The sequence below is a fragment of the Nipponia nippon genome, unplaced genomic scaffold (genome assembly GCF_047370975.1).
Source record: "Nipponia nippon isolate SJK-2023a ecotype South Korea unplaced genomic scaffold, ASM4737097v1 scaffold_11, whole genome shotgun sequence".
In the NCBI taxonomy this organism is placed as follows: Eukaryota; Metazoa; Chordata; class Aves; order Pelecaniformes; family Threskiornithidae; genus Nipponia; species Nipponia nippon.
The window spans coordinates 25,897,201-25,921,386 of NW_028262302.1; the positions used below are offsets into that span (position 1 = coordinate 25,897,201).

Sequence of the window (24,186 nt, forward strand, 5' to 3'; positions counted from 1 at the left end):
CAGGCATCAGCTCTGCCTTAAGTGGGATGCTCAAAGAGAGGTGACAGAAGACCAACCAGCTCATCCCAGACCAACCGGTGCCACATGATGAACACCAAACCTCCTGGCGTGCAGCAGCCTCCGTGGGAGAGGGGACCCATGGTCAGTCCCAATCACCGAGGCTCACACTGGCCAGACTGGGAGAAGTCAAGGGACAAGTGGTCTGGAGTGACGAGGAGCTTGGGGAGAACTGGAAGGGCTTTTTGAAAGCACGTGGCCACCAAACTGCACCTCCCGTGTCCCAGGGTGGAATTCTAACAGGGGGACATTCTTCAAAGAGAGATGGGGACAGGAGGCGACTCCTGCCACAGAAAAGAGAAGAGCAACACAGAGCATTCACATGCTCCAAAGCTATTTAAAAGCCAAATGTAGCTCCCTAGTGAATGCTTCATTTAACTAAACAGCTTCTAAAGCACCGGGCAAACAAGGCACACCATCTCCTTTTCCTCCCAGCATCTGCCTTCACGATGCTGCTCACCTCCCTTCCCCTCCATGCTTTCACCCTCCTCAACTTCCAGCAGCTCTGCTCCTCCTCCCCACCTCTACCTCTGCCCAAACCAAGCAGATCTGCAAAAGGCTGAGTGAAGCAGGCAGGTACACACTAGTAGGATGGGGATTAGAGACCCGCCACCCGCCCTGGCATCCCTCACTGTGGCTGGAGGGGCCATGCTGGGCAGGAGCAATGGCTGCACTGCACATCACACATCCCCAGCGCTTCAGGAGCTGTCATCTGAACCTCTACCAGCTTTCCAGCTGGGTAAATGGCAAGGAAAAAATCAGGTCGACAGCCTTCCTTAAGAATATTTCTATCAAATTGGACTTTTCCCACCCCCACGCACACTGGAGCAGAAAGAACAAGGGCCACTGGCAACCTGCTGCCAGCTGTGACAGCTGCCACATCAGTCCCAGAGGGGACAGAGGATTTGCCAGCATCTCCCCAAAACGTTGCTCAGAAGCTGGGTGAGGCAGACAGGACGTGGGAAACCTGCCCATCTTCAGCTCTGCTGCAGCAGAGTCCAACACATATCCCAACGCAGTGGTTCATCTTTACTCTCCCCAACAAACGCAGAGAGGAGATGGACTTCAACCTTAGCCTCCATGCAAGTGCGTTTTGCTGGGTCTACTGAAGCCACCAAAGCCCCGCAGATCCCGATGGTCCCACCTCACCCTCGCCCTGGCCCCTTCCCTCTAATGAGCTTTTCCTCTGGAAGGAGAGCGAAGCCCCTCTGTGTGTCCGTAATCCCTGAGAAGGGCTAACACAAAATTACTGACCTTGAAAATGTATAGTCCCCATCACATGGGAGAGCAGAGGAGCTGATGGCAATGGCTGCTTCTGGATTTAAAAGGATCTAAACCCATCACGGAAGCAGCGTGCACCCCAAACCCTCACCCCCAGAGTCTGCACGGTGGACACGATAAAGGAGGTAGAGAGGGCAGCTGATGAGCCAGCAGCTCAGCACCCAACCCCTACCAAACCCTACCACCCCAGCTCATGAAGAAAAAGAAACCAAGGGAAAAAGCAAATCGTCCAGCCTTACACTGCCCTCAGCACAGTGGCTGCCCTCAGCTGCTCTCAGTGATAAATATTGAAGGGAAAATATCACGCGATGCAACTAGGCGCCAAGCACGAACCAAGGGTGGGTTCAGCACCACATCTGTCTTGTTGCGAGGCTTTCCAGGCACCCCATCCTCTTCCACTTTTCTGTGTCTTTCTCATCTCCCGCGTTAAAGAGACGGGAAATGTGTGCATCACCAGTCCCCATTCCCAAACCAAACATGCAGACACAGGCTGAAAAACACCCAATTTCCAATCCTGTCAAATTTATAGCAGTAACTTATTTCCAGGCAGAGCTGTGATTTTTCTAAGGGATGCCACTGGGTTAAGGAGTCAAAGGCATAACTGTACAAGCGAAAGCAAAAGCCCTTTATTTCTGTAAAGTCTTTTTTTTTTTTTTTCTCTCCTGAAATGACAGGGAGTAACACAGCTCTTGCCAGTTTAGTGGGGTATACATGAAGGCTTGGCTGAAAGCAACCTCATTAAACTGGCTGGGTCGTTAAGCACCAATCCAAACATGCAGTCCTCTGATCACTGCATGATGGGCTGGGAACCAAAGGCAACTTGCAATTAAACCCGTGACAATCAGGAAAAATCCTTGCAACCCCCCCCAAGCAGAATCCACTAACACCATCCCCACCCTCCCTTTTTTTTTTTTTTATTTACTTACATAAGCAGCATGACAGATAACTTGGAGGAAATCAGATGCTTAATGATTAAGCGACACTTAGGCAGCACTCTGGAAGATAAATACGCCCTTTGGAAACTCTGCAACAAAAACAGAAGGTATAAACAGACAGTAACTAATTATTCTGATTAAATCTTGGAAGACCTGAAATACCCGACTGCAACAGAACAAAGCCGGTGTGCGCTGGCGCTGCTCACAAAAATAAGTCACACCCTTTTTTAAAAGAATTCACCCAAATAAACCTAAGTGCTTCCGTGTTGTTTTTGTTTGCGTGCGTGTTTCTTAAGGTCTAGGCTGATAGGAAACCTCTGCCGTAACCCGGAGGGATCCCGTCGCCTTCAGCTAAAATTAGACTTCAAGGAAAGCAGGCGAAGGCGGGTGTCTCCAACCTGCGCCGGCACGGCAAGGCTCCCACTGCGTGCTTGAGGAGCGGCACGTTGGAGTTTTTCCTCCCCTCCCATTGAAACCTCCCATTGAATTGAAAAGAAATTAAGGAAAAGAAATAAATAAGGCATGCTCCGAGGGAGAAGGGAGGGGACAGAAGGTCTACTCCACCGCCAGGCTCGGAGGCACTGGAGCGGGGACCAGGATGCAGGGAGGTAAGGATGCAGCTGAGTCACAGGGATGGAATGGGATGCTCGACCCAGTGGTGAGAGGAACCGGCAAAGCCCACCAGCAGCTCACCCACCATCGTGGATGCAGAATAAGGCTCCTGATTTATTGTGGTCCATGACACCAGCGCCGGGAGCCTCCGTTACAGCAGACGGCGTGCAGAGCAAGACAAGGGGATGTGCTCAGTAGACATTCCCTTGCTCTCCTTGCCTTGGAGAAAAATGATGGTTTTCCTCCTCCCCTTCTCTCTGCACTCCCCCCACCACATTAAATGCCAGCGGAGCTCAGGGGAATATTTAATCTCAAACCTCAGTAATCAATCAGTTCACCCTCACGCATGAGAAAGAGTCACAGCAGTAAGCACCAAATCCCATTTCTACCCAGCAATACAACGTTTTAATTACGTACATAAGATTTCCCTTTTAACATAAATCCTCAACAGATCCAGGCAGCCCCCTGGCTGTGGGTGGGGAAGGACACGGTGCCAGGGAAGAACATGGGGACAGGGGTGGGGGGGAAAGGGAGGAGAAACCATCCTGGCGATTATTTAAAATGACAACTTTATATGGCTGCTCCAGTTTGCCATTGGCACAATGATGCTTTGACCTTGCATTCGCCATCCCAGAGGATGGGCAGCAGCGTGGCAAGCAGCAAGCCCACATCCAGCCCTGCCACCAGAAGCTGCATCGGTTTTATCCCAACTTGCCAGCAAGCGTGCGGGAAAATGGGGACAGAAAATACAAGCTGGGCACATGTGGAAAGGCTTGGGCCAGGCTGTGATACAAATAACAGCAACAGAGTCTCTCCACCGGTGCTGCGAGACTTACTCCAAAAACTGTTCACATCAGAGGGAGTCTTTCTAGCTGGGTTTGAGCAAGTTTGGGATAGTTCCCTGTAAACACTTTTTTTTTTTTTCCAAGTGCAAGCATGGCTGGACCAGCAGGACCATCAGATGGCTGCCAGTGCAACAGGTAGGCAACATCCCTCCTTCACCCAACCAGACCAGTCCAGAGCAGCATAACTCACAGCCAGCTATGTTAAATATATATATATATATATATATATATTTAAATATAAACACATGCACAGACGTTTCTCATATATAGGAACAAAAGAGGGGACACCCCGCTGAAATCCCGTGTGCAGCTCAACTGCTCTCTGAAGCGATGAAGGAAATGAGAAGCAGAGACCAGGCACACACCCGCTTGCCGTGGTGTGGTTTGGCTCTGGAAACGTTTCTGGATTTCCCAGCACAAGCTCTGACCTCCAAGAGCTGCAAGGCGGTCTCAGAGCCACTCTGGAGGAAAAGCGGAGAGGTCAACTGGGTGCTCAGCCAGGCAGGCGGAGCGGAATGGAGAGCCAGATTCTGGGTGCCCATGGGGACAGCTAACCCCAGTCCATGTTCCATCAGCTCAGAGTTCCCCAAAACATGCACCAAGAACAAGTCAGAAACAACCTCCCACACATGACAACAGCCTTGCACCCCTCAGCGCAAACAAAACACCCCAAACCCATGGCGTGTGGCAGAAAGCAAGGTCCCCTTCCAGAGGATGAACGCACTCATGACTACTGCTCCGGCCCCAGCAGGCCACGGTGCTCGAACAAAGCAAGGGAAACAAGCTCGGGATCAGGGATCTCAGGGTTATTTTTGACTTCTCTATGTGTAGCAGAGCTGTGTTTTTGAATCCTCTTTTTTCAGGCAGATCTCATGGCAGGATTCTTTAACACATGTGCATCGCTTTCAAAAGATGCATGCTCCTTGGCTCGCGAAAGCAGTTTTTGGAAGGGGAGGTGGCGCAGTGCAACAGGAATTTTTCGATTCCTCTCAACAGGAAACATCACACAGAGATCAGCAAGGGAAACCTACCTGTAACCGAGATTTCCACACCCTGGTCTCCTTCCAAAGGCCAACACTCCCTCCCCTCCTTTAATTTTTGGCTTCAGTTTCCCCAAGATCTGTAACATCAGGAATGGCTTGGCACAAGGGACAAATTCCTCAAGCTCCACACACATACCTAGAGTAACTATTGCACTTACCCCCTCCCTAACCTCTTTAGCCCACATTGGGAGATGCACAATTAAGAGGGACCGGGCACCATGAGCCGCCCGCAGCATGTTGCTGGAGGATCCAGCCGTATCCCCATCCTCTCCCAAAGAACAGCACTTCGCCACGTGATTCAGGACAGAGATATTTGGTGCAGTATCTAGAGCAAATTAAACCTCCCAGGCACAGCAGCATGCACAGATTGATTGATTCATGGAAAACGTCCTTATAAATTACTTCATTCAGATCAACGGGACAAGACAAAATGAGGGCTATCCTCAGCAGTGAGAGGCTGTAGCGCTATCATTTCAGTCCCATATTCCAGAAGAAACCACTCTTTCGGAGCAGACACTTCCAAGAAGGCTTCACAGGGCTGGTGGAGGACAATACAAAGGCCAGCGTGGATCTGTACCACGTCTCACCTGGTCCCTACCTCTCTGCACCATGGCAGGCAGACCTGATGGATGATTTTTGCAAGCAAGTAGGTAAAAACACTGCTTGACATCTGCTTTGCATCCACAGAAGTTCCATGCACACCTGCTTGTTGGCTCACATAGGGCTGCAGGTGCCAGGCAGGGTGGGATGCAGGGGCTGGATGCAGAAGCTGCTGTTGCTGACGGCAGGCCACGTGCCGCTCATCCGAATGGGGCTGCCTGCCGTGGGGCAGGGAGGTGGGGACCTGGTGAGAAATGGCACAGATCCACACTGACCTCTTCTGCATCGTCCTCCTCCAGCCCCATCACTCTGAAAGAGTGATTTCTCCTGGATTCTGGGACTCCCAAGCATTGCAGCCTGTTAGTCTTATCCACTTCTCCTGATACCAAGGGCTAAACGCGCTTTTGTCAAGCTCAAGCTCCATCTTGGAGCTACCAGCAGTCTGGAACCAGGATATCAAGATAAGGCTGAGGCCGTTTTCTGTGAGTGTTTGTTCTAGTGCTTAAATGCAGCTCAAAAATAAATAAGTATACAGATGTACCTGTGCCTTGCTCTGGATAGCACGCGTCTGGCTTTGGCTTCCAGATGCAGGCTGTTTGCTAGACTGAAGAGCTGCTGGGTGCCCACCACTGCCCCCCTGACAAAGCAATATACACTTACAATTTCTAGCTTCTTGATGAAAAAGCGAGAGGAACGCTCACGTTCCCCCAGCATGAAGCATTTCCCCAGCTTTTATGCACATGTGGCGCTTCCCCGCTCCCTCATCAGTCAAACCAGCCCTGTCAAACGCTGAGGGCAGGGCCAGGCACTGCCCTTCCACCATGGGCTCAGCAACAGCCCTGCTCCCAAACTGCCTTTGGCAGGAATGGTTGCAGCTGATCACAGCTTGAACTGCTTTCCATGGCTCCACATCACCTTCTGGGATCACTTCCCAGCATCCCCATCTTCAGATCATTTCCTAGTTTTTAAAATTGTCACCAATTTGAGACCTACTTTAAAAAACCATCAGTGAAGACGCTGAGTCACGCTGGATGCCTCCAGGATGGTACCTGGAGAGGTCTTCTAGGAACGCCTCCACCTCACGCGAATGCCCCCACTGGTAACATTAAAACTACAATTATCTCTGCAGGTTAATAAAGGGTACCACATCTCTGGAAACAATCTGAGGCAGGGACTCCCAGCAGCGATGAGTTCAAGTAATCAGGGTGCACAGGCACACACAGCTGTGTTTGCGGTCCCCATCACTCCCAGTCACCCACGCCCTGCCATGCTGCCTCCCCCGAACCCAAAACACACCCCATCCCCCTGGCACCGATTAGTATTTTGATAAACAAACATGTCTCGTCACATCTATTCACTTAACTCGCCATCGAGGGGTTGCCATTCCCACGTGCATTGGCTTTGCAGAATAAAACGCTAATGGGTTTCGCATCCCCAGCGTGACACCGTCCCTCCTCCCAGCCCCAGGGCACAGCTCCTGGCTCCGCAGCATCCTTCTGGCTTGGGGACTGGGAACTGCCACCCTGGGCGGACCACCTGCCCCCACCCTGCTATTTGGCAGTGGTGGGGAGAAAACAGCTGCTTTACATGATGAGAATTAAAAAAAAAAAAAAAATCAATGGCTTTGTATCACTGCAGCATCCTGGGATGCTTGCAATCATCCCCTTGCAGCAGATGGGCTGCACACAGCACTGGGGAGCACCCAATATGAGTGCAGGTGATCGAAATGGAGGGCACTGGCTGCTGCTCACAGCTCTCGGGGACATAATAAATAATTCCACAGAGCTCAGAGCTGGGAAGGCTGCAAGCCCTGTCAGCCCTTCCCAGCCTGGATGAGAGGGAGAGCGAGCTGGCACATGTGCTTTGTGCAGGTCCTTACACTCCTGGCTGCCGGGTCCAAACACTTTCTGGTTGCGCCATCTCAGAAATCACCCTCATCGTGAATATCTTTGAGGCCAGGCATAGCAGCGTTTGGGGACTATTGCTCTCTGCTGCAGTCCTAAAACGAGCTCTGCGCTCTCGCCGTGGCGTGGCTGGTACCCAGACAAGGTGGGTAAGCCCGTGAGCATCCCTGAGCACCAGGCGCTTCCCTTCAGCTGCTGCCCGTGCACACCTGAAGCAATACAGAAGAGGCACAGATATACCTCTAAAATCAGTGCAACGCAGGGATATGTGGCCAGCAAAAATGCCCACTTCTTTGCTCACTGGAAATCATTTAAAATGGCAAAGAGGAAAGGCAGAGCACAAGGCTGAAGTCAATGCCAGCAAACGCTGCAGGGATGAAGGAGCAGAGGGCTGAGGATGTGCCACCACCCGCCGCGGTTTTCACCCTCACCAGGGGACCTTCTTCTGACCGTACAAGTGCTGCTCTGCTCCCAGACACCAGGAAAGCACAAACTGCCCTGTCTTTGGAAAGCAATCTCTGCTTTTCTCAACTAACAAACTCAGGCATTGCCACTGAAGCCAAGGAGCTGCTCTTTCAAGAGTAAAGCTGATTCCCCCCACCTCTTATCTAAAATTTGCCTCCCCTCTCCATCTGTAAGCCAAATCAGGGATTAAGCAGGTCAGTGGGCCATTCTTTTAGGTACCATGATGAGATATATATTTACACTTTTTTTTTTTAAATTAAAGGGAAACTCATTCACTTAAACACTTCAATCAGCTTAATTATCCCTCTCCAGGAGTTTGGTTTTGTTTGCTTTTTTTTTTAAATAGCAGAAGCAATCAATCATCCACGGAGGGCAAACACCCATTTCCCCTGGAAACCCCCACCCCAGCCATGGCTGCAGCCATCCGGGCTCCTCCCAGCACACTGGGAGAGCGTGCTGTGCCGGCATGGCACACCATGCTGCCAACACACAGGTGGATAAGAGGGTTAAACCCAGCCACTCATGGATAAGCTGGTCACATACTGCAGATAAGCAAATGGCGAATAGCGGTTTGCCAGCCTACAGCAAATACCGGCACAAGTCACTTGCATGACTGTCACCGGGTGTTTAACTCAGAAGTTGCCGATATTGGAGATCCTGAAGCCACATTTCGTTAAAGTGGTCCTGATGAATAGCTCTTGGCTATTTTGAAGGCTGCAACAGAGAACGCTGAAAAGATAAAGTGATTCTTGGCTTTGAGGCTGGCACCCCAGAGAAGATATGGCAGCGCTTTTTACCTGTTGTGACTACTTGGTCTTTCAAGGACTCTCATGGGGCCAGACACAGAAGAATCTGAGATGCTGCCACGCAAGACAAACCTCGGGAGATGAAGCAGCCAGAGACCCACCCAGCAGCTCCAGCAGAGCACCAACACAGATGGACAGGGGTGCAAACAGGCAACACACAGCCACAACTTGCTGATCTTAATCCCAGGCACATAAATTCCCAGGTAACACCTTTGGACTAATACATTAAATTTCCCCACTGTCATTTAATTTCCCTTTTGCCTTCCAAGACTAAAACTTCTTCCAATTGCTGCTCAAGCTGACCAACAGCTTTTTATTCCTTTACATCCAGAAATACTGAAATGCTGCCTCAGGGAATTCTGCAAATATGCAGAGGGCCCTTTTCTTTGTCCTGAAGCCACCAGCCATGCCCAGGTAGCTGCAGCACAGCCCCTAAACTTTAAAATCTGTCAGCAGATAGAAAGCTTATGGCTACGCTGCAAGACCTAGAGTGCTTCCAAAATCTTCATTGCCCGAAAACCCAGAGCTAGAGGTTTCCACGTGGCTGCCTATTAAGCATTCTGCACCTTGGCCATGGTCCAGATACAGGTTAGCAGGAGAGAGCAATGAGGGTCTTGGCCATGGGATGCCCCATCCCGCTCTCCTCCTGGCTCCGTTCGGAGGCAGCCAGCTGCGTCCTGCGTTAGCACGTTTAGCATAATCAAAATTGGAGTTAGCCTCAGCAACCACAACTTGAAGGGTATATTTAACTCAACTGGAAGACAAAGGAGAATGGGTCCACCGCAGATTAAATTAGATGAGCCTGCTTACGCCAGGAGCTGTCGTCCGCCGTCAACCACGCCTCGCACGCGTTTATTCCTCCTAGCTCCACAACTTGGCTCATTTGCAGCAGCTACATCCTTGCACAAGCGCAACATCGTGATCTCACCACCAACGCCCCATAACCCACCGCCGGCAGAGCCCACAGAGCTGGGGCAGCAGCGGTCGGGTGGCAGCCAGGAGGGCTGAGATGGGGAAAACAGGATCCTTTCCAACAAAGGGAGCACAGTTCGCCCGGTGTTTTCTTTCCTTCCTTCCCTTGAGATCACTCTCCCCACTGTTTGGCCATGATAGAGAAGCCAGGCATTCAGGGAAGAAAATATTAGGCTGTGCACTGCTTGTCTGTAGTTATTTCACAAATAAAGGTGACCATAACAAATGTTTGCACCCTAGAAGGAATCCCAGTACTCTTCCCCCACCTACACCTCCCAAAGTAGAGCACAAATCCAGCTGCTCTGCAATCTTATCTTGACGCAGAAACCGTCTGGGACAGAGATAAGGGTTCCCCGAAGGCATGGTTTATTAAAGGCATCTTTATTTAGTTGGTTCTCTTCAAAAACACCACACTGAAGTGCCATTCCCGGACCAGTTTTCATCACAGCGGCAGCAAACACCACCCAGGCAGGGTCCCCCAGCCCAGCAATGCCCCCTGGAAAGCCACAGGGTTTTCCCAGGCTAAAAAGCAACCCAGGTCCAGGCAGAGAAGCCCAGGTCAAGGCACTTTGGGGGACTGAGAGTCACCAGGAGCTCCCAAACACATCCTGGGCTCACCCAAAGGATGTTACACGGATGGGGACCAGCATGTTAATGAAGTCCACGGGATGTTCCCTATTTATCCAGCAGCTCTGCCTCCGACCCCGCGCCAGGCACGCTACTGCGGAGGTTTGCACACTAGCAGCCAAATACACCTAATCCCAGATTTCAAGAACCAGAGCTACAAAACCACTGCACAAAGAGGCAGCGGTTCACACGCATCCTGGGGAACCTCCCCGCAACCAACGCCTCTTTATTTATCCAACATGTGATCTTTACAAGTTCAGCTATTTTCACCGTGCCCTGCTATTAATGGATGCAAAACACAGTTGAGTAAGGCATTGGACAAAAATCTCATTTAGAGATCAAGACAAGCTTAATTGGTTTCTAGCCAGACCTGCACAAAGATGGGTTACTCCACAAATACAGTTGCTAATCTGCCCATTATACTCCCTAAGCTCCCACCGACAAAGAAAAAGAAAATAAAGAAAAGATGCACAAAGGAATGCAGTATTTTGAGCATGTTACTTCCAGCAAGTAACACATCAGAAGCGATGAATTCTGCAAGAACAAAGGCTTTGCTTTTCTTTGAAGGAAAAGGATAACCAAGTAGTAAACAAAATAACAACAAAAAGACCTAATGTAGATCAAATCTGCATTTTCCACAGGCAATCCCCATCCATTTTAGGTTCCTGAAGAGCATTTCCAGCAGCTATTGTTCCTGCAGGCAGGCAGAAGCAGGGGAAAAGCTTACGCGGCCAAGGAGATGTCATGTCACAAGTGACAGAGTAGAAAGGATGGAGAACCTTGTGATTAAAAAGCACAGGACTGAAACCCTGGCGAGCTGAATTCACTTCCTAACTTAGCTGAAAAAAAAAAAAAAAAAAAAAAAAGAAAAATCACGAGTTTCCTGTGTGATCACATCCTAGATGATTTATTCAAAAACCTGGTGTTGAAAAGCAAGGGAGGGGGAGGAAGCAGGGGGAGGAAGGGGAAGACTCAGTCCTGTGGGATTTTAATAGGCTTCGGGTTAGACCAGCACTGGCAAGCGGTTAACATCCACCTGCACTGGGTGCTGCAGGACCTGGAGCTGGTGCTGGGAAAGCACCAAGCATCCTATGAGCACAGGTACAAGACCACCCTGCTCCTCTGCCCAGATGTGCGGCACGGGCTCGCCAACGCCACATCCCCAACAGCAGCATCCCGCAAGCTTTCATGATGCAGAACTCTGAACAGAAACAAAATCACATCCAAAATGGAAAGGTTAGTGATAACTTCCCCTCTTGGAGCTACGCAAGAATTTAGAAACAAGAATATAAAGCTGTCCCCCAAACGCAGCATATTATAAATTAGATGGCAATGCAATTACAGCGCTGCAGAGCCAGCTGCAGCAGCGGCACAGGTAGAGAGGCGATGAAAGGGCCATTTGGTTACAACCTTCTCCCCTTGTGCAGCAGCCCGGGACTCCCAGCTCCAGCGTAGGAGGTCTGTTTATTTTCCTGAATCCGAGCCAATTCTGCACGGCGGGAAGCACTGCACCCAAGGGAGAGCGGAGCTACGGATCCTCTGGTAGGACAGAGGCAAAAGCAAGGCCAGCACCGGACAGGACAGCAGTCGTGTGTTTTGGACCTTTACAGCAACATCCCTCAAGCTCCAGAGCACCTTTGCAAGAGCCTTTTGCAGCAGGTGGGTTCGCTATAGGGCAGAGAGCCAGAGAGGTGTTTTTCCAAGTACCTTCCTCAACCACGATGGGTGCTCGCAAATCCAAGGCTTGGTGCAAGCAAACGGCAACCCGATCCCTGGCCTTGCACAAGGGCTGCCAGGCATGGAGATATGGGGCTGGTGCTGTCCCAAAAAGCTGCCGTGGGAACCCCAGAGTGAACAGATTCAAACTTTTACTTTCAGCAGCAAGAGAAGCTGTAATTAGCAGCATCAAGTACAGCCCAGAGGCTCGGTACGGACATCCCCATGACATTTTCTGACAAGGTGACTGCTGGATGTGTTTTGTTTGGCTTTTTTCACTCCCTGGAAAAACGAGCACCCATTTTTCACAGGTCAGTTTTTCTGTGTTGTCCAAAGAGTTCATTTCCCAGAGCAAGAACATGCATCTCAGGATGGACTGTAACAGCCCACTGCCATCGCTGGAGCTCAGCTCTTGGCATCCCCAAGGATGGGTTACTCCTTGATTGCTCCAACACCCCATGGCATACCAGGGGTGCCAGATCCCAAAGACACAGTCTCGCCCCTGACTCCCATCAAAATGAAAGACGTAGTCCAAAACACAAGGCAAATGGAAGAAAGTGTGGATGTGAGGCAACTGAGCTACAGCTGCGAGATACATCATCACCACTGTTCTCACGCGTCCCTCACCTAGTTCAGCGTCATCCCCAGTGTAAAGCCAGTGTTTCTTCTGATGCAACTACAAGCGATCCTTTGGAAATCCAACTGCTGAGTATTTTGAGGTTGAAGTCCCTCTTTACTCTCTTTTTCTCATGCTGAAAGCTGCCGCACTATAGGATGGCTTGAAAAGCCAGGGAGATCCTGTATGCTATGGATGTAAGGAAAGTCCTGGCACGCCAACTAAGGGAATAGCACAATTTCATGACTACGTAACCCAAATCACAGCCCATTGCACATCACTGCGGTTTGAACACAACTACAACCACTGCTGCATCACTTAAGAAATGGCAATTTTTGTTGAACCTGGTGAATGGAAGAACAGAATTTAATACAAAAGTAAATGTGAGAAAACAGTGAGCATAAAGACTCATTTCCAGCTCCATATCCAAAAGCAAACTGACTGTAGGGATTACAGTATTTAGCACACTCCAAAAATTTTCCTCGACATCTTTTTGCTCTGTGTGATGGGTAGAGGTATCTTGCGGCTCCAGAGCCACCAGCTATTTCACATGCAACTTGCCAGGCAGCACTCTCCACAGAAGATAAAAGGGGCTGGAGTTTATAAATGGATCCGAGTTGTCCCCAAAAAGCCTCCAGCCTCTTTGCAGGATGCTTCTGAAATGCCAGGGCGAGAAGGCAGCACATGGGCTGAGGTCTCAAAACCAACCTCTTGTACCCAGAGAGCTTTGGTAAGCAAATGGCTTATGTAAAATACCTGTCAGGATACCCGTTTGAAGCACCGGCTCTTGTAAACAAGGTTGCTCTGGAGGCACTGGGGATTAGTGCAGTTCAAACAATCCTTGGCGTGACTTACCGGAGCACCCAGGAACAGATTTGCAAGTTCAGCTTTTCTCCTGCCCGACGTTTGCCTGGCACTGACGAGCAACACCCAGGCTCCTGACAGCCTTAACCCTGCCGACTCCTGCACATGGAGGCTGAGAAACAGGAATGGGAGAAGCCCCATGCTTGACCACAGGACCTGATGGCAGAAAACCCAAGGCAGCATCACCACGGGGCTGCTCTTCTCCCTTGCAGCTGGAGGAGCTCCAACACCACGGTGTCCACGAGCAAGCTGGGCAAGTGTCCCTTAGTAGAGGCCCGGCAGCCGAAAGTTATGCATGGGATATGCAAGAAGAACAGTGCCAAGCAAAACAGGGCAGTTGAAAATCACCATGCATCCGAAAGGCTTAACCTGATATTAAGGCAGAGAGCAGCCTCTCTTCCCTGCACTGGGCACACAGCCGCAGCCAAGACACTCCTAGCGCCTTGTGGGCAGAGGGCAGAAAAATGTCAGCAAATGAAGCATCCTTTGCATGTGATTTCTGTGAAAGCCAGGCACAGCGAGCATATCCACCTTCCCAGCCACATCTCCCCCATTCTCAGCTCTGGCTCAGGCAAGAAGGTGCAGTGGTTTCCAGGAGCAGAAGCGTGAAGGAATGGGAGTGCGAAGGGTGTCTGGCAGCCACGGGAGAGAAAGCGTTACACAAATAGATTTACAGTCGCTTACATCCACACAAGCATCCTTGAAGAAAACAGCTGCACTGGACCTCAGCTACCGCAGACTCTCCAGAGTGGCACGCAAGAGTTCACAGCTCCTCTAAGCACTGTTCACTTTGAAGATGCTGAGGCCAAGCAAGGAACAGGCACCCAGAAAAAAAACAAAACAAAACCAAACCACACTCATGACTAGGTGAAAGGCAGATGGACGTGCGGCTCCAGAGAGCCGCCTCAGAAAGGTCTATACGAAAGAAACACTCAAGAGCAGCAGCAGGGCAGACCCACCACAGCCTAAGCTAAATGTCATACAACACATCTGAGCCAGAAAACATCGCGGCTGCGCTGCCTTCACGGCCATGCCATAGCAAGCAATTAATTTTGGTTGTTTAGGGTGGGGGGAATGGTCTCCGGACTGTTCCTCCATCCTTCTCCTCCCTGCTGGATCTAGGAGCAAGATCTGCTGCTAGCAAAGGCACCAAGCTGCTAGGACATCACCTGAGCAGCATAAAACACTGTGGGTCATTCCACCATCCTGACCTGCTGCGCTTCCCCTTACACCCCAGACCTGAGCAACTGCAGGTCCCACCCCAGAACAAAGTGCCTCTGCACCCTCCATTCTCACACTTCAGTTTTCTTTGATTTTTAGGACAAATAGCTCCCTCTCCTCCTGGCCCAAGCAGTGCAAAGCTGGCTCCTGGGTGCAGAGCACAGCCCCAGCTCACCTGCCCTGCAGCCTTGGGGTACAGGCAGTTTTGTTCCTGTCCGAAACCGGTGCGCACACTTTCCTGCTTGCTGATAGTCCACCCTCAAATGCTCAACCCTAAAGTCTCTGAGGATGCCCTGCTTGTTAGAAGGATCTCCATCAGGAAAGCAAGCTGATCCTCACCCCTGCAAAGCATGGAAAGAACCAACGCCCCACAGAGCCTTCCCCAAAAGCTGCCAAGCTCTGTAGCTAAGTTTTGCATATTGGTACAGAGCCCAGCTGCTGGTCTTTCGTGCAAAACCCCCACAAGTCAGCCTCTGAATAGCACAATTTTGAATTGCCTTCCTCCTGCTGTAGTGCCCTGGGGCGGGATCTGCCAGCCGCCCAGCCCATCGCCATGGGCAGATGGGCATGAATGCCCCACATGAAAGACAAGCAGCAGGGAATGACAAACCCCTGGAGATCCTACTGCATTTTCCTCTGCTCTCCTGAGGATGGGCACAGGTCAGATCAATTAATTGGGTCCTTCCCCCTCTCTTTATCTCACCGGTGTCTGGCTGCTGCCGGGTTCCTTTGAGCTTTGGCGTGGCTGCTTTCCACCCTGAGCCCATGCAAGGAGGGATGAGGAACCTCCATGCAAAACTCCTGGCAACAGCCCAAATCCAGAGGCTGGGAATTGGGTCACTGGGTTCAGCTTCTGAAAATTGTCCCTTCAAGAGGGGTGGTAAAAGCAGCAACAGTCGCCTTCACCACTGAAGCCAGAGCTGGACCTTTCTGCTGCTTCTCCACCACACCCTCCATCTGTTATTTCATTTACCCTCTTGTAAAAAAAAAAACCACCAACCAACCAAACAAAAAAAAAAACAAAACACACTTGCACATTGACGGAGCAGCTTGGAGAGGGACAGCCCTGACTTCCAGGTGGTGAAGCTGTGTGCACAGGGAAGACATGATTCAGGTAAGCAGCACGTAGCTATGCAATGCTCACCCGGAGGAATGCAGAAGGCAAAACATGAAGCCACTTGTCTGGCAAGGCGAATAACCCTTCAATCATCTGCCAGGCCCTGCAAGCGTCGGGGAGCTCAGTGAGTTCCAAGTTGAGAAAGACAAGGATGCCTCCAAACCAGCAACGTACCACCTCTTACTAACCACACTGTGGACGTGCTGCTGTATTTCCTCAGTGCCAAGTCCAGAAGAGTTCAGCGAGAGAGCTCCAAAATGGCGTAAAAGAAAAATCCAATCAGCAGCAAAGCAACCAGCGTGTCCTCCAGGAAGAGACAAGGCGTGAAAAGCAACCCACCTCCAGTGGTTTGACACGTTAGTGCCAGTCAGCACCGCTGCGATGATGGGCCGGTGCATGCCGTGGTGGGTGGGAACATGCCCATCCACCAACACTGCCCCGCCGGTGGGTCAAGGCAATGTTTTGAGTACAAAGATGCTCAAGGCAACTCAGTCCACAAGGAGTAATACATTCAGTAATTTACTGAGTCATTACAGTAATGACTCATCAATGACTGTCACTAGGTTGGGCCACCCCATCCATTTGGCTGATTTAGGAAGAGGCCAGCAGCAACCTCCTCGCCCAGGTGCTCCAAGCAGCACAAACCTCTTCCATTTAGCAACTTCACAACAAACTCCCCCAAAGGGCTGGGGTTGAACGCAGGAGGGAGCACAAACAGGACAGGGTGATCGGAAATTCATGCGGAGCACACAGAGATTGTTACAGACCTGGGCGCAGCATGGGACGGGATGCCCTTGGGAATGACCCCACCCAACATTACCACGAGGAAAACGTGGGCCAGATGTTCAGAAAACTTCACGCGTTAATTTGGTTAATTTGCTATAATTCAGGCGGCTGATCCTCAAGCCACACCAATCATGAAACAAAGCACTGTCAGCTCAGATCATGAAACTCTCCAGACAACGAACCACATCTTCACGGTGTGCCAGGCTGCTTCTCTCATCTCCACCTCCTTTGGTTTTCTTCTCAGTGGCCACAAAGATTTGAAAGCTTTATGACTCACCGAGCTGAGATTTTCTACACTACCCCAGAACTCCTGGTTCCAAAATACTCCTGTATTCCAAAACATTACGACACGCCACGAGGACAGGAGATATCAAGTGCAAATGATCTCCTGAGAGGGCAGGAGGGTAAGAAGGCACCAGCGCAGTTTTCCTCCCAACCCAACTCAGGCTGAAGAAGCGGTGGAGGGGAAAGAAGAATCGAAGGCAAACAGCAAATCACAACCAGCACCTTTGCAAGGGGCTGAGGACCCTCTATTTTTTTGCATGAAACAAAAAGTTGGAACTACATTATTAAGGGTGAGGGGGAGCTAATACAAGATGCAGAAAAGCTTCTGCTGGCATATTTAACTTCTTCCCAACCCTTTACTAGTTATTTCTCTCAGCCCCTAGTTATGGTAAGCACATAGAATAAGTAAATCTATATGACTTAGCATCTAGATTAACCAATACAGAAGTCAGGATCAGACATTCAGTATTTCTTCTCCAATTTATAGCCCTGTGTTCAGATCACCTCTTTTTTTCAGCACAGCACTGATGTCTGTTGTGGTGCAGGAGTGAAAAGTACATACATGATTATCTTAAAGCGGGGGGGGGGATCAATATGGACATGATTTGAATTTTACAGCATTCGGCTGCCACGACTTGCAAATAAACAGCTGTCCCAGCAGGTCCATGCAAGCTTAACAGCACAGCAGCAAAACACAAGATTTTTCTTCCCCTTTTAAAAGAGTTTTACTTATATAAAAAATGTATTTAAAAAAAAAAAAATCACAGGCTGAAGGACCGTAGTTAGGTCACACTCAATTCCAGCAGAACAAGCGCATCCTGCTTCACATGGCCTCACCAGTCACTCCATGGCAGTGGCAGCTTTCCGAAGCCAAGTTAAGATATTTAATTACCAGCATCAAGTCAGAAACCAAAGCGTCCAACAAAATCTTCATTTGTGAGTGAAGCCTGCAGAAATCTTGTTGAGCAGGCTTTGGCAATCTCCAAAGCTGACAGCTGGATGCCCTGGCTTATCGACTGCTAGAGCACGCACAAAAAAAAGCTCTGAATACTTGCAGTGCCGAGCAAGCCTTCAAGGCAGCCCTGCCGGCCTCTTAAAAAGGCTCATATAAATAGACAAGCTTCATTTATTAATACTTCTGAGATAAAAGCGTCTGTGTAGGAGCGGCTCAGTGCGTATCTGCGCGGCAGGAGGATGGGCAGAAGACCACCCACTCTGGGTGGTGCATCTCTCAGCATCCCCAGCTGGTTTTTAACCAGTTCAGGTTATAAACGCAGCAGGTAAATTTGCTACCTGTGCACATGGTGGGCTGCCACAAGCACATCAGCCAAAGACCTTCAGGTAACAAGCCAGTGCCGACGGTCGACACACGCAAACTGCAAAGCAGGAGTATGGAGCAAGAGGGGACACACTCCTGGCTGGCTGGTAAACAGTATTCGCAAGGAGCCTGGCTGCCCAACAGCTCTGTGCCTCCCCTGTGCTGGGCTCCTCAGCCATGGCAATGACAGCACAGGAGAAGAGGGGGAAGAAACCAAAACAAAGCACAGAAGCAAAGGGAGATAAACATAACCCAGTTAGACCGGCTGTCCCCAGCTCCTGCCCACCCTCTGCGGGAGGGCTGGTCTGGGACCAGAGGAATCGGCCCGCCACAGCCATCCCTTTCCTGCTGCCTCCCGCACCCCTGCTGCAAACAAAGGGTCAGATAAGGAGCCAGCTCAGGTCAAGACTGGTTTGACTCCGTTTCAAGCCCAGGGGAGCAGATTCGGTGCTGATTTTACACCTCACCCATCCTGTTTGCCTCCCCAGGGCGGAGGCCGGGACTCAGAGCTGCATGCACGCCTGGCTGGCTGGACCCAAAAGCCCTGGGGCCGTGGCAGGGGCACCACCGGCAGAGCCACACGCCAGCCGAGAGCTGGCCGGAGCCAGGAAGCGTCAGTGCTTCCTGCTGTCCCGTGTCACACATCGGGCGGTCGGAGATCATGGACTTTGGCTTTTGCTTCCTGCTCCTGACGGAGCAGGGGCAGGTCCCGGCGTATGGCCACCAGGAGAGCAAGGCGTGTCACTCATTAATAGAGGAACAGCAAGGTGGATGCCCGACTCCCAGGGCTTGGGGGGCAACGCACACCGAAATGAACCCCAGCACCCAGGGAAAAATGTCCAGACGCTGCAGGACCCATTTACTCCTGGTGGGACTGAAAGAGGGGCAGGCAAGGAACGCCAATGGCTTTGGCATACATTGTTTTCAGAAAGGGAGGATAATGAGGTTGCATTGTGGTTCACCACGGTGGCCTTAATACTGCATACAAAATCAAGTGGTGGTGTGTATCAGAATCAACCTCTAGAGAGGGGGGAGGAGAAAAAAAAAATGAAAAAGCCTTGTTCTGCCATCCCTCTCAGTGCACCCAGAAGCCAGCTGGTTGTACAACGCTAAGTGTCCACAGCGCTCAGGACTGGCCGAAACCACCAGGGCAGCCCATGCCCTCCCCTCACCCCAGCACCTGGCAAAAGGGGCTCAGCCGCACCCCGTGATCTCCCACACGCCTCCAATTTCCATGGGGAGCTCCTCGCCCCAGGTTTGGTAGCGCGCAGCCCCGCCAGTTCAAGTGTCTTTCGTCAGGAGGAGAATTATCATCCATTTTTGCCTTAAATTAACCTTGATCACTTAAAGATGCAGCAAGCCTGTTTCACACAGGCGCTGACGTGCGAGGCAGCACAGCCGTCTGCAAGCTGTGCGGAGCCCAAGGATGAAGCCCCACTGTTAATACTGATGACTTTGTGCCAAGCGAGTCAAGATCAGGCAGGATCCAACTGCAGCCATCGCACGCCAATGGCAGCGGGTGCCAACCCCCAAGGCTTGCACGCAGCAAGGGCATCGTCCTTCCTCTGTGCAGGCCCCCTGGCCTGAATCTCCTTGAATTGGCAGCCCGGTGCAGTCAGCGACAGACCCGACCTACCCGTGTGGCAGCTCTCAGGCTGGCGCCCGAGCTACAAACCCGCTCATCTTCCACCACTGATGCGGCTGTAGCCTGACACCAAGACATGCCAAAATCCTAATCCCACCCCGGCTCCCACATCAGAGCATTGGGCTGGACCAGAGCGTGCCCACAGCAAGGTGTTTTACACCAGCGCTGGTGGCTCAGCACAGGCAGATGATTAAGCAGCCCCAAATAGCTGTGCCTGGTGGGGAGGCACGGGAGGGGGGACATAGACCCCCCCAAACCCGCTTTGATCAGCCGGGGGACCCCAACCCCGGGGCTCTGTGGATAAGCAGGGAGTGACACCCCGCCCCTGCGGGGCCCAAGCCCGGTTTGGGAGCTGCTGCAGGGGTGGGAGCCGCCGTGCCAGCAGGAGCCGGGGACGAAGCAGCCCTCGGAGGCGTTGCCATGGAGAAAGCAGCGCAGCAGCATCCCGCATCCCACGCCCGCGGGTGGGCGCCCCCTGCCCGGCGTCCAGAGTGGCGGGCACCGCCCGGGCACGGCGGCGGGGCCCCGCTCTCCTCCCCGCGCCCCTCCACGGCCACACCGGGGCCGGAGGGCACGCCAGGCCCCGCCGGACCGCAGACCCGGGATGCCGGGGGGAGGGCGGGGGGGGGGGCGGGCGGTGGGCGCCGCGAGGCCCCGGCGCTCACCGCTCGGGGGGGACAACCCCACGCAGCGCCCCGGGTTGCGGTGGGGCGTGGGCTCGGCTCCCGCCCTCCCTACCTCCCCCACGGCGGGGGGAAAGCAGCCCCCGAGCGGAGAGAAGCCCCGGCCCCCCCACCCCGCTGCTGGCGCACCCGACCCCCCCCAACACGCCCAGCACCCCCGGGGCACGGGAGAACGGCAGACCCCCTCCCCCCCACACACACACCTAAAAACACGCGGCGGAGAGGCGAGCGGCGGCGGAGCCGCTGCCCCGGGCGCGGAGGACTCACCCCGCGGGCGCGGACGGCCGTACCTGCCGGCGCGGCGCTGCGCTGCGCGGCGCGGAGCCCGCCCGGCCCCTGCCCACAATGGGCCGCGGCCGCCCCGCCCCGCCCGCGCGGCTTGGCCCCGCCCCGCGCGCTGACGTCACCCCGCCGCCGGCGCCGGCGCCACGCCCCCTCCCGCCGCCGGGAGTCGCGGAGAGGGAGGGGCGGCGGCGGCGGCGGCGGCGGCGGCGGAGGGTGGTGGGGCCGGGGCCGGTGTCGGTGCCCGAGTCGGGGGGCACCGCCTCGGCCGGCGGCCTGGCGCAGAGCAGGAGGCGCGGTGCGGGTCTCCCGCCGCTGCGTGTGCGGCAGAGGAAGCCCGCAGCATCTCCCGGCGGCGGGAGGGGAGCAGGGCAGGGAGGGTCCAGCTCCCACCCAGCCGAGAAATGGGGTTCCATCCCGCTGGCGACGTGGGTGATCGCGGACACGCAGCATCAGCGTCCCAGCTGCCTGACATTCTCGGCTTGTCAGCGCGGATCTAAGAAATCGATTTGCCAGGGGTTCCCGTTTCATGTAAATCAGAGCAGCGATCTGACCTGTGGCTGGATTTCCACGTGCACTGGAATAACCTCGCTGCATGAGATAAGGCTGTGGGCTTGATGCAGAAGCAGTTATTGCTTTTGGTGCAAATCAAAACTCCAGATCAAATTAATAGCGTGTAACATTTTAGCTTAAGTAAACATTTTCTTCTGGATAAGAGGTCAAGCTATTTATACCTTGTATGATTTTTTTTCTCAGCAGCAACTGTATAGGAAGGTCTGAAAGGCTGGAGGGGATTTACAGGGATTGTTTTTCGTATGGAGCCTGCACAAACTGCTACAGAGATAAAGGAAGGGCCAATGATGGGAAAGTGAAGAAAGAGCATCCTTAGGGGAGCTGATACCAAAGCATGGAACAATATGTAACATGAGAACCAGTATAGGTTATACACAGCCGTCCAGACTCCTAGGTGTCCTTCTGTACAAGGGAGAGAGACAAAAGTGTACGTATGTATGGAGTCCATGCAAGTGCTAGGCAGGTTAAGCACCTACAGGCCTGACGCTGACTTTTTCTGCCCATCTAAGCTCCATCACAGGACTTGATCTGCAAAATAAAATCAGGGTTGGGCCCACAGAGTTTCAACCCATCCTACACAGTTTCAGTCCCAAATCCACACTTCATACCAAATTCCATGTTCCAAACAAGTGGTCTATACCACCCCTGGAGGAAAATGCAATAGAGTCTCAGGAATGGTTATGCCCATTAGAGAAATTCGTTAAGACGTCAGCTGGACTTTTTTTGTTTTTAGAGCAAGAAGGTTTATTTATCTCAACAAAGCTACACTTTCATAAAATGGATTTTCTCCTTCTTCTCACCATGCCCAGTCCTTCTCCTAACCTCTTCTGGTCTCCTGTAGCAAGGAGCTCCACAGGATAAGTGTGACTTGCCAAGGAAAAACTATATCACTTTGTTGGTTGTGAATTTCAAAGTCATCCCAGTTCCCTGTTACTGGGCTGACTTCACCTCTAAGCTTTTTTAAATTGCTCTTGACAGCCTAGCCTTTGGCAAGCAAGAAGCAGCCCTTGAGCTGCCATCCTGAGAATGAATCTTTCAGCAGGGAATGCATCCTGCACCTTCCTGGAAACTAGTCAATACTCTGAAAACTGAAATAACCCCTTCTGAAACCATTGACACCTTTCTATAAATATGCTTGTTTTGCCAAGGACTTAACCATTCCCCAGAAATACGAGAAGATGCAAACTGCCGGAGGTTCCCCAGAACCTGTCTCTGTGTCCATGCCAGCCCACAGCAAGAGATGCATTATTGCAATTTCTGTTTTAATGCGATGTGACACATGAGGTGTCCCATCTGGGTCATGGCGGGGCTTGGGAGATTCCCAGTGCTGGGACGGTTCTTTGCAGAGGGACATTTCGGAGGCTTCATCTCAAGCTGAAGTACGAGAAAAAGGGCTCACAAATCATACTGGCAAAAGGAATAATTACAAATTGCTACAACCAGCTGGTTTTTGCACAGGGGTGCTGCAGGGACCCAAGGTGCAAATGGCAACATACTCATTGTAGTGTGCAGGTGCTCTCTTAATGTTACCTTAGTGTTGGAGCAATGGGAGGTGGCAGTCACGGAGACAGTTTTGGGATAAAAGGTGTCAAGGGCAGGTTATTGGGAACAGCAAGCCCAATGATGGTGCTGTGATACTGCTGGGACACGAGAATAAGCATGTCTGTACTAGGGAAGAGCCTACACAGCTTTTGGCAAGAGAAATTATAACTCACAAAATCTACTGCAGTCCTTGGATGGAGCCAAAGATTTGGTGGACAATAGAGATCTAATGGATATAACAGATATGGATTTCCTAAAGGCTCTGACAAAATCCTTCATCAAAGGTTCTTGAGGAGAGTAAGGAACCATGAAAAATTAAGTGGTTTAAAGACAGAAACCACAAAGGCCAGACAGGGATAGTCAGTCTCAGCAGTGGAGGGATGCCCAGGGGAGTTTGGTGGAGATCTGTGCAGGGGTCTGTGCTGCTCAGCATCTTCACCAACGATGTGGAAGTAGGGGGGGGGTGGGGGGGTGGTGATGGTTGCTGGTGACGCCGAGCTGCTCAGAAAGGCCAACGGCAGCAAACCGCAGAAGGATGTCAGGACACTTGGTGATAAAATGACGGATGAAATTCAGTGGGGATAAAAGTAAGTGATGAGCCTCAGAGGAAGCACTCCTAACATCATGCACACAGTGATGGGCTCTGAACCGACTGTCACTTTGCAGGAACGGGATCCTGGGGTTATCACAGGAAATTTGATGAAAGCATCAACTCATTGCTGAGCAGCAGTCAAGAAAGCAAATAGATGGGTAGGAGTTAATGAGGAAAGAGGAAAAACTACTGTACAAATTCCTGGTTTGCTCTCCTCTTGAATACTTTGAGCAGTTCTGGTCTCTGTTCTCAGCAAAGAACTAATGATCAAAGATATGGAGCATTTTTCACCTAGGTAACTTGCTAGGCTAAGACTATTCAATACAGTATTTCTATACAAGCCTTGGGCTCAGGAAGTCCTGGAGCTGCAGCGTGCTGCAGGCTTGGAGAGTTTATGGGAAAATATCCCTGCACACTTCTCATATCCTTGGCTTATCATGCACCATTGGCTATGAGAGAGAGGGGATGCTGGGTGGGATGGTCCCCGCATCCGATCCAGCACAGCTTTTCTAACATTCTTGCATTCATCCTTTTACCCCCACAAAATGTCCTCCCAGGACTCCCCTTCCCACTCCCCTCCTCAAGTACATTCATTAACCATGTAGTGATGGTTTGATCTGGAAGCTCCCAGCCTGGGCAAGCAGCTGTGTAACAGTTGGCATCTGGAAGTGCATCTTCCTCATCGAAATGGCTCAGCCATTTTCTTGTAATTGCCTCCTCGGAGCTCGTTTGGAGGCTGCTTATCAAGTCCCATTGTGTTGCTTTCCTGCTTGTTTTTCCAACAGCTGCCTATTAAATT

The 24,186-nt window shown here is 51.7% G+C and overlaps 1 protein-coding gene across 5 annotated transcripts in view; it reads right to left on the reverse strand.

The window, feature by feature from the left end:
• DAAM1 (dishevelled associated activator of morphogenesis 1) overlaps positions 1–20,771 on the reverse strand; it is a 98,497-nt gene extending 77,726 nt beyond the window's left edge. For 2 of the 5 annotated variants that reach the window (XM_087747995.1, XM_087747990.1), the window contains exons 1-2: positions 20,666–20,771; positions 2,265–2,362 (exon numbers count right to left, since the gene is read on the reverse strand). The gene's annotated coding sequence lies outside the window, so the exon portion shown is untranslated. Of the gene's footprint in view, positions 1–2,264; positions 2,363–20,601 lie in introns of all 5 variants that reach the window. The other 3 variants (XM_087747992.1, XM_087747991.1, XM_087747994.1) reach the window with 3 other exon arrangements.
• Positions 20,772–24,186: the final 3,415 nt, after the last annotated feature.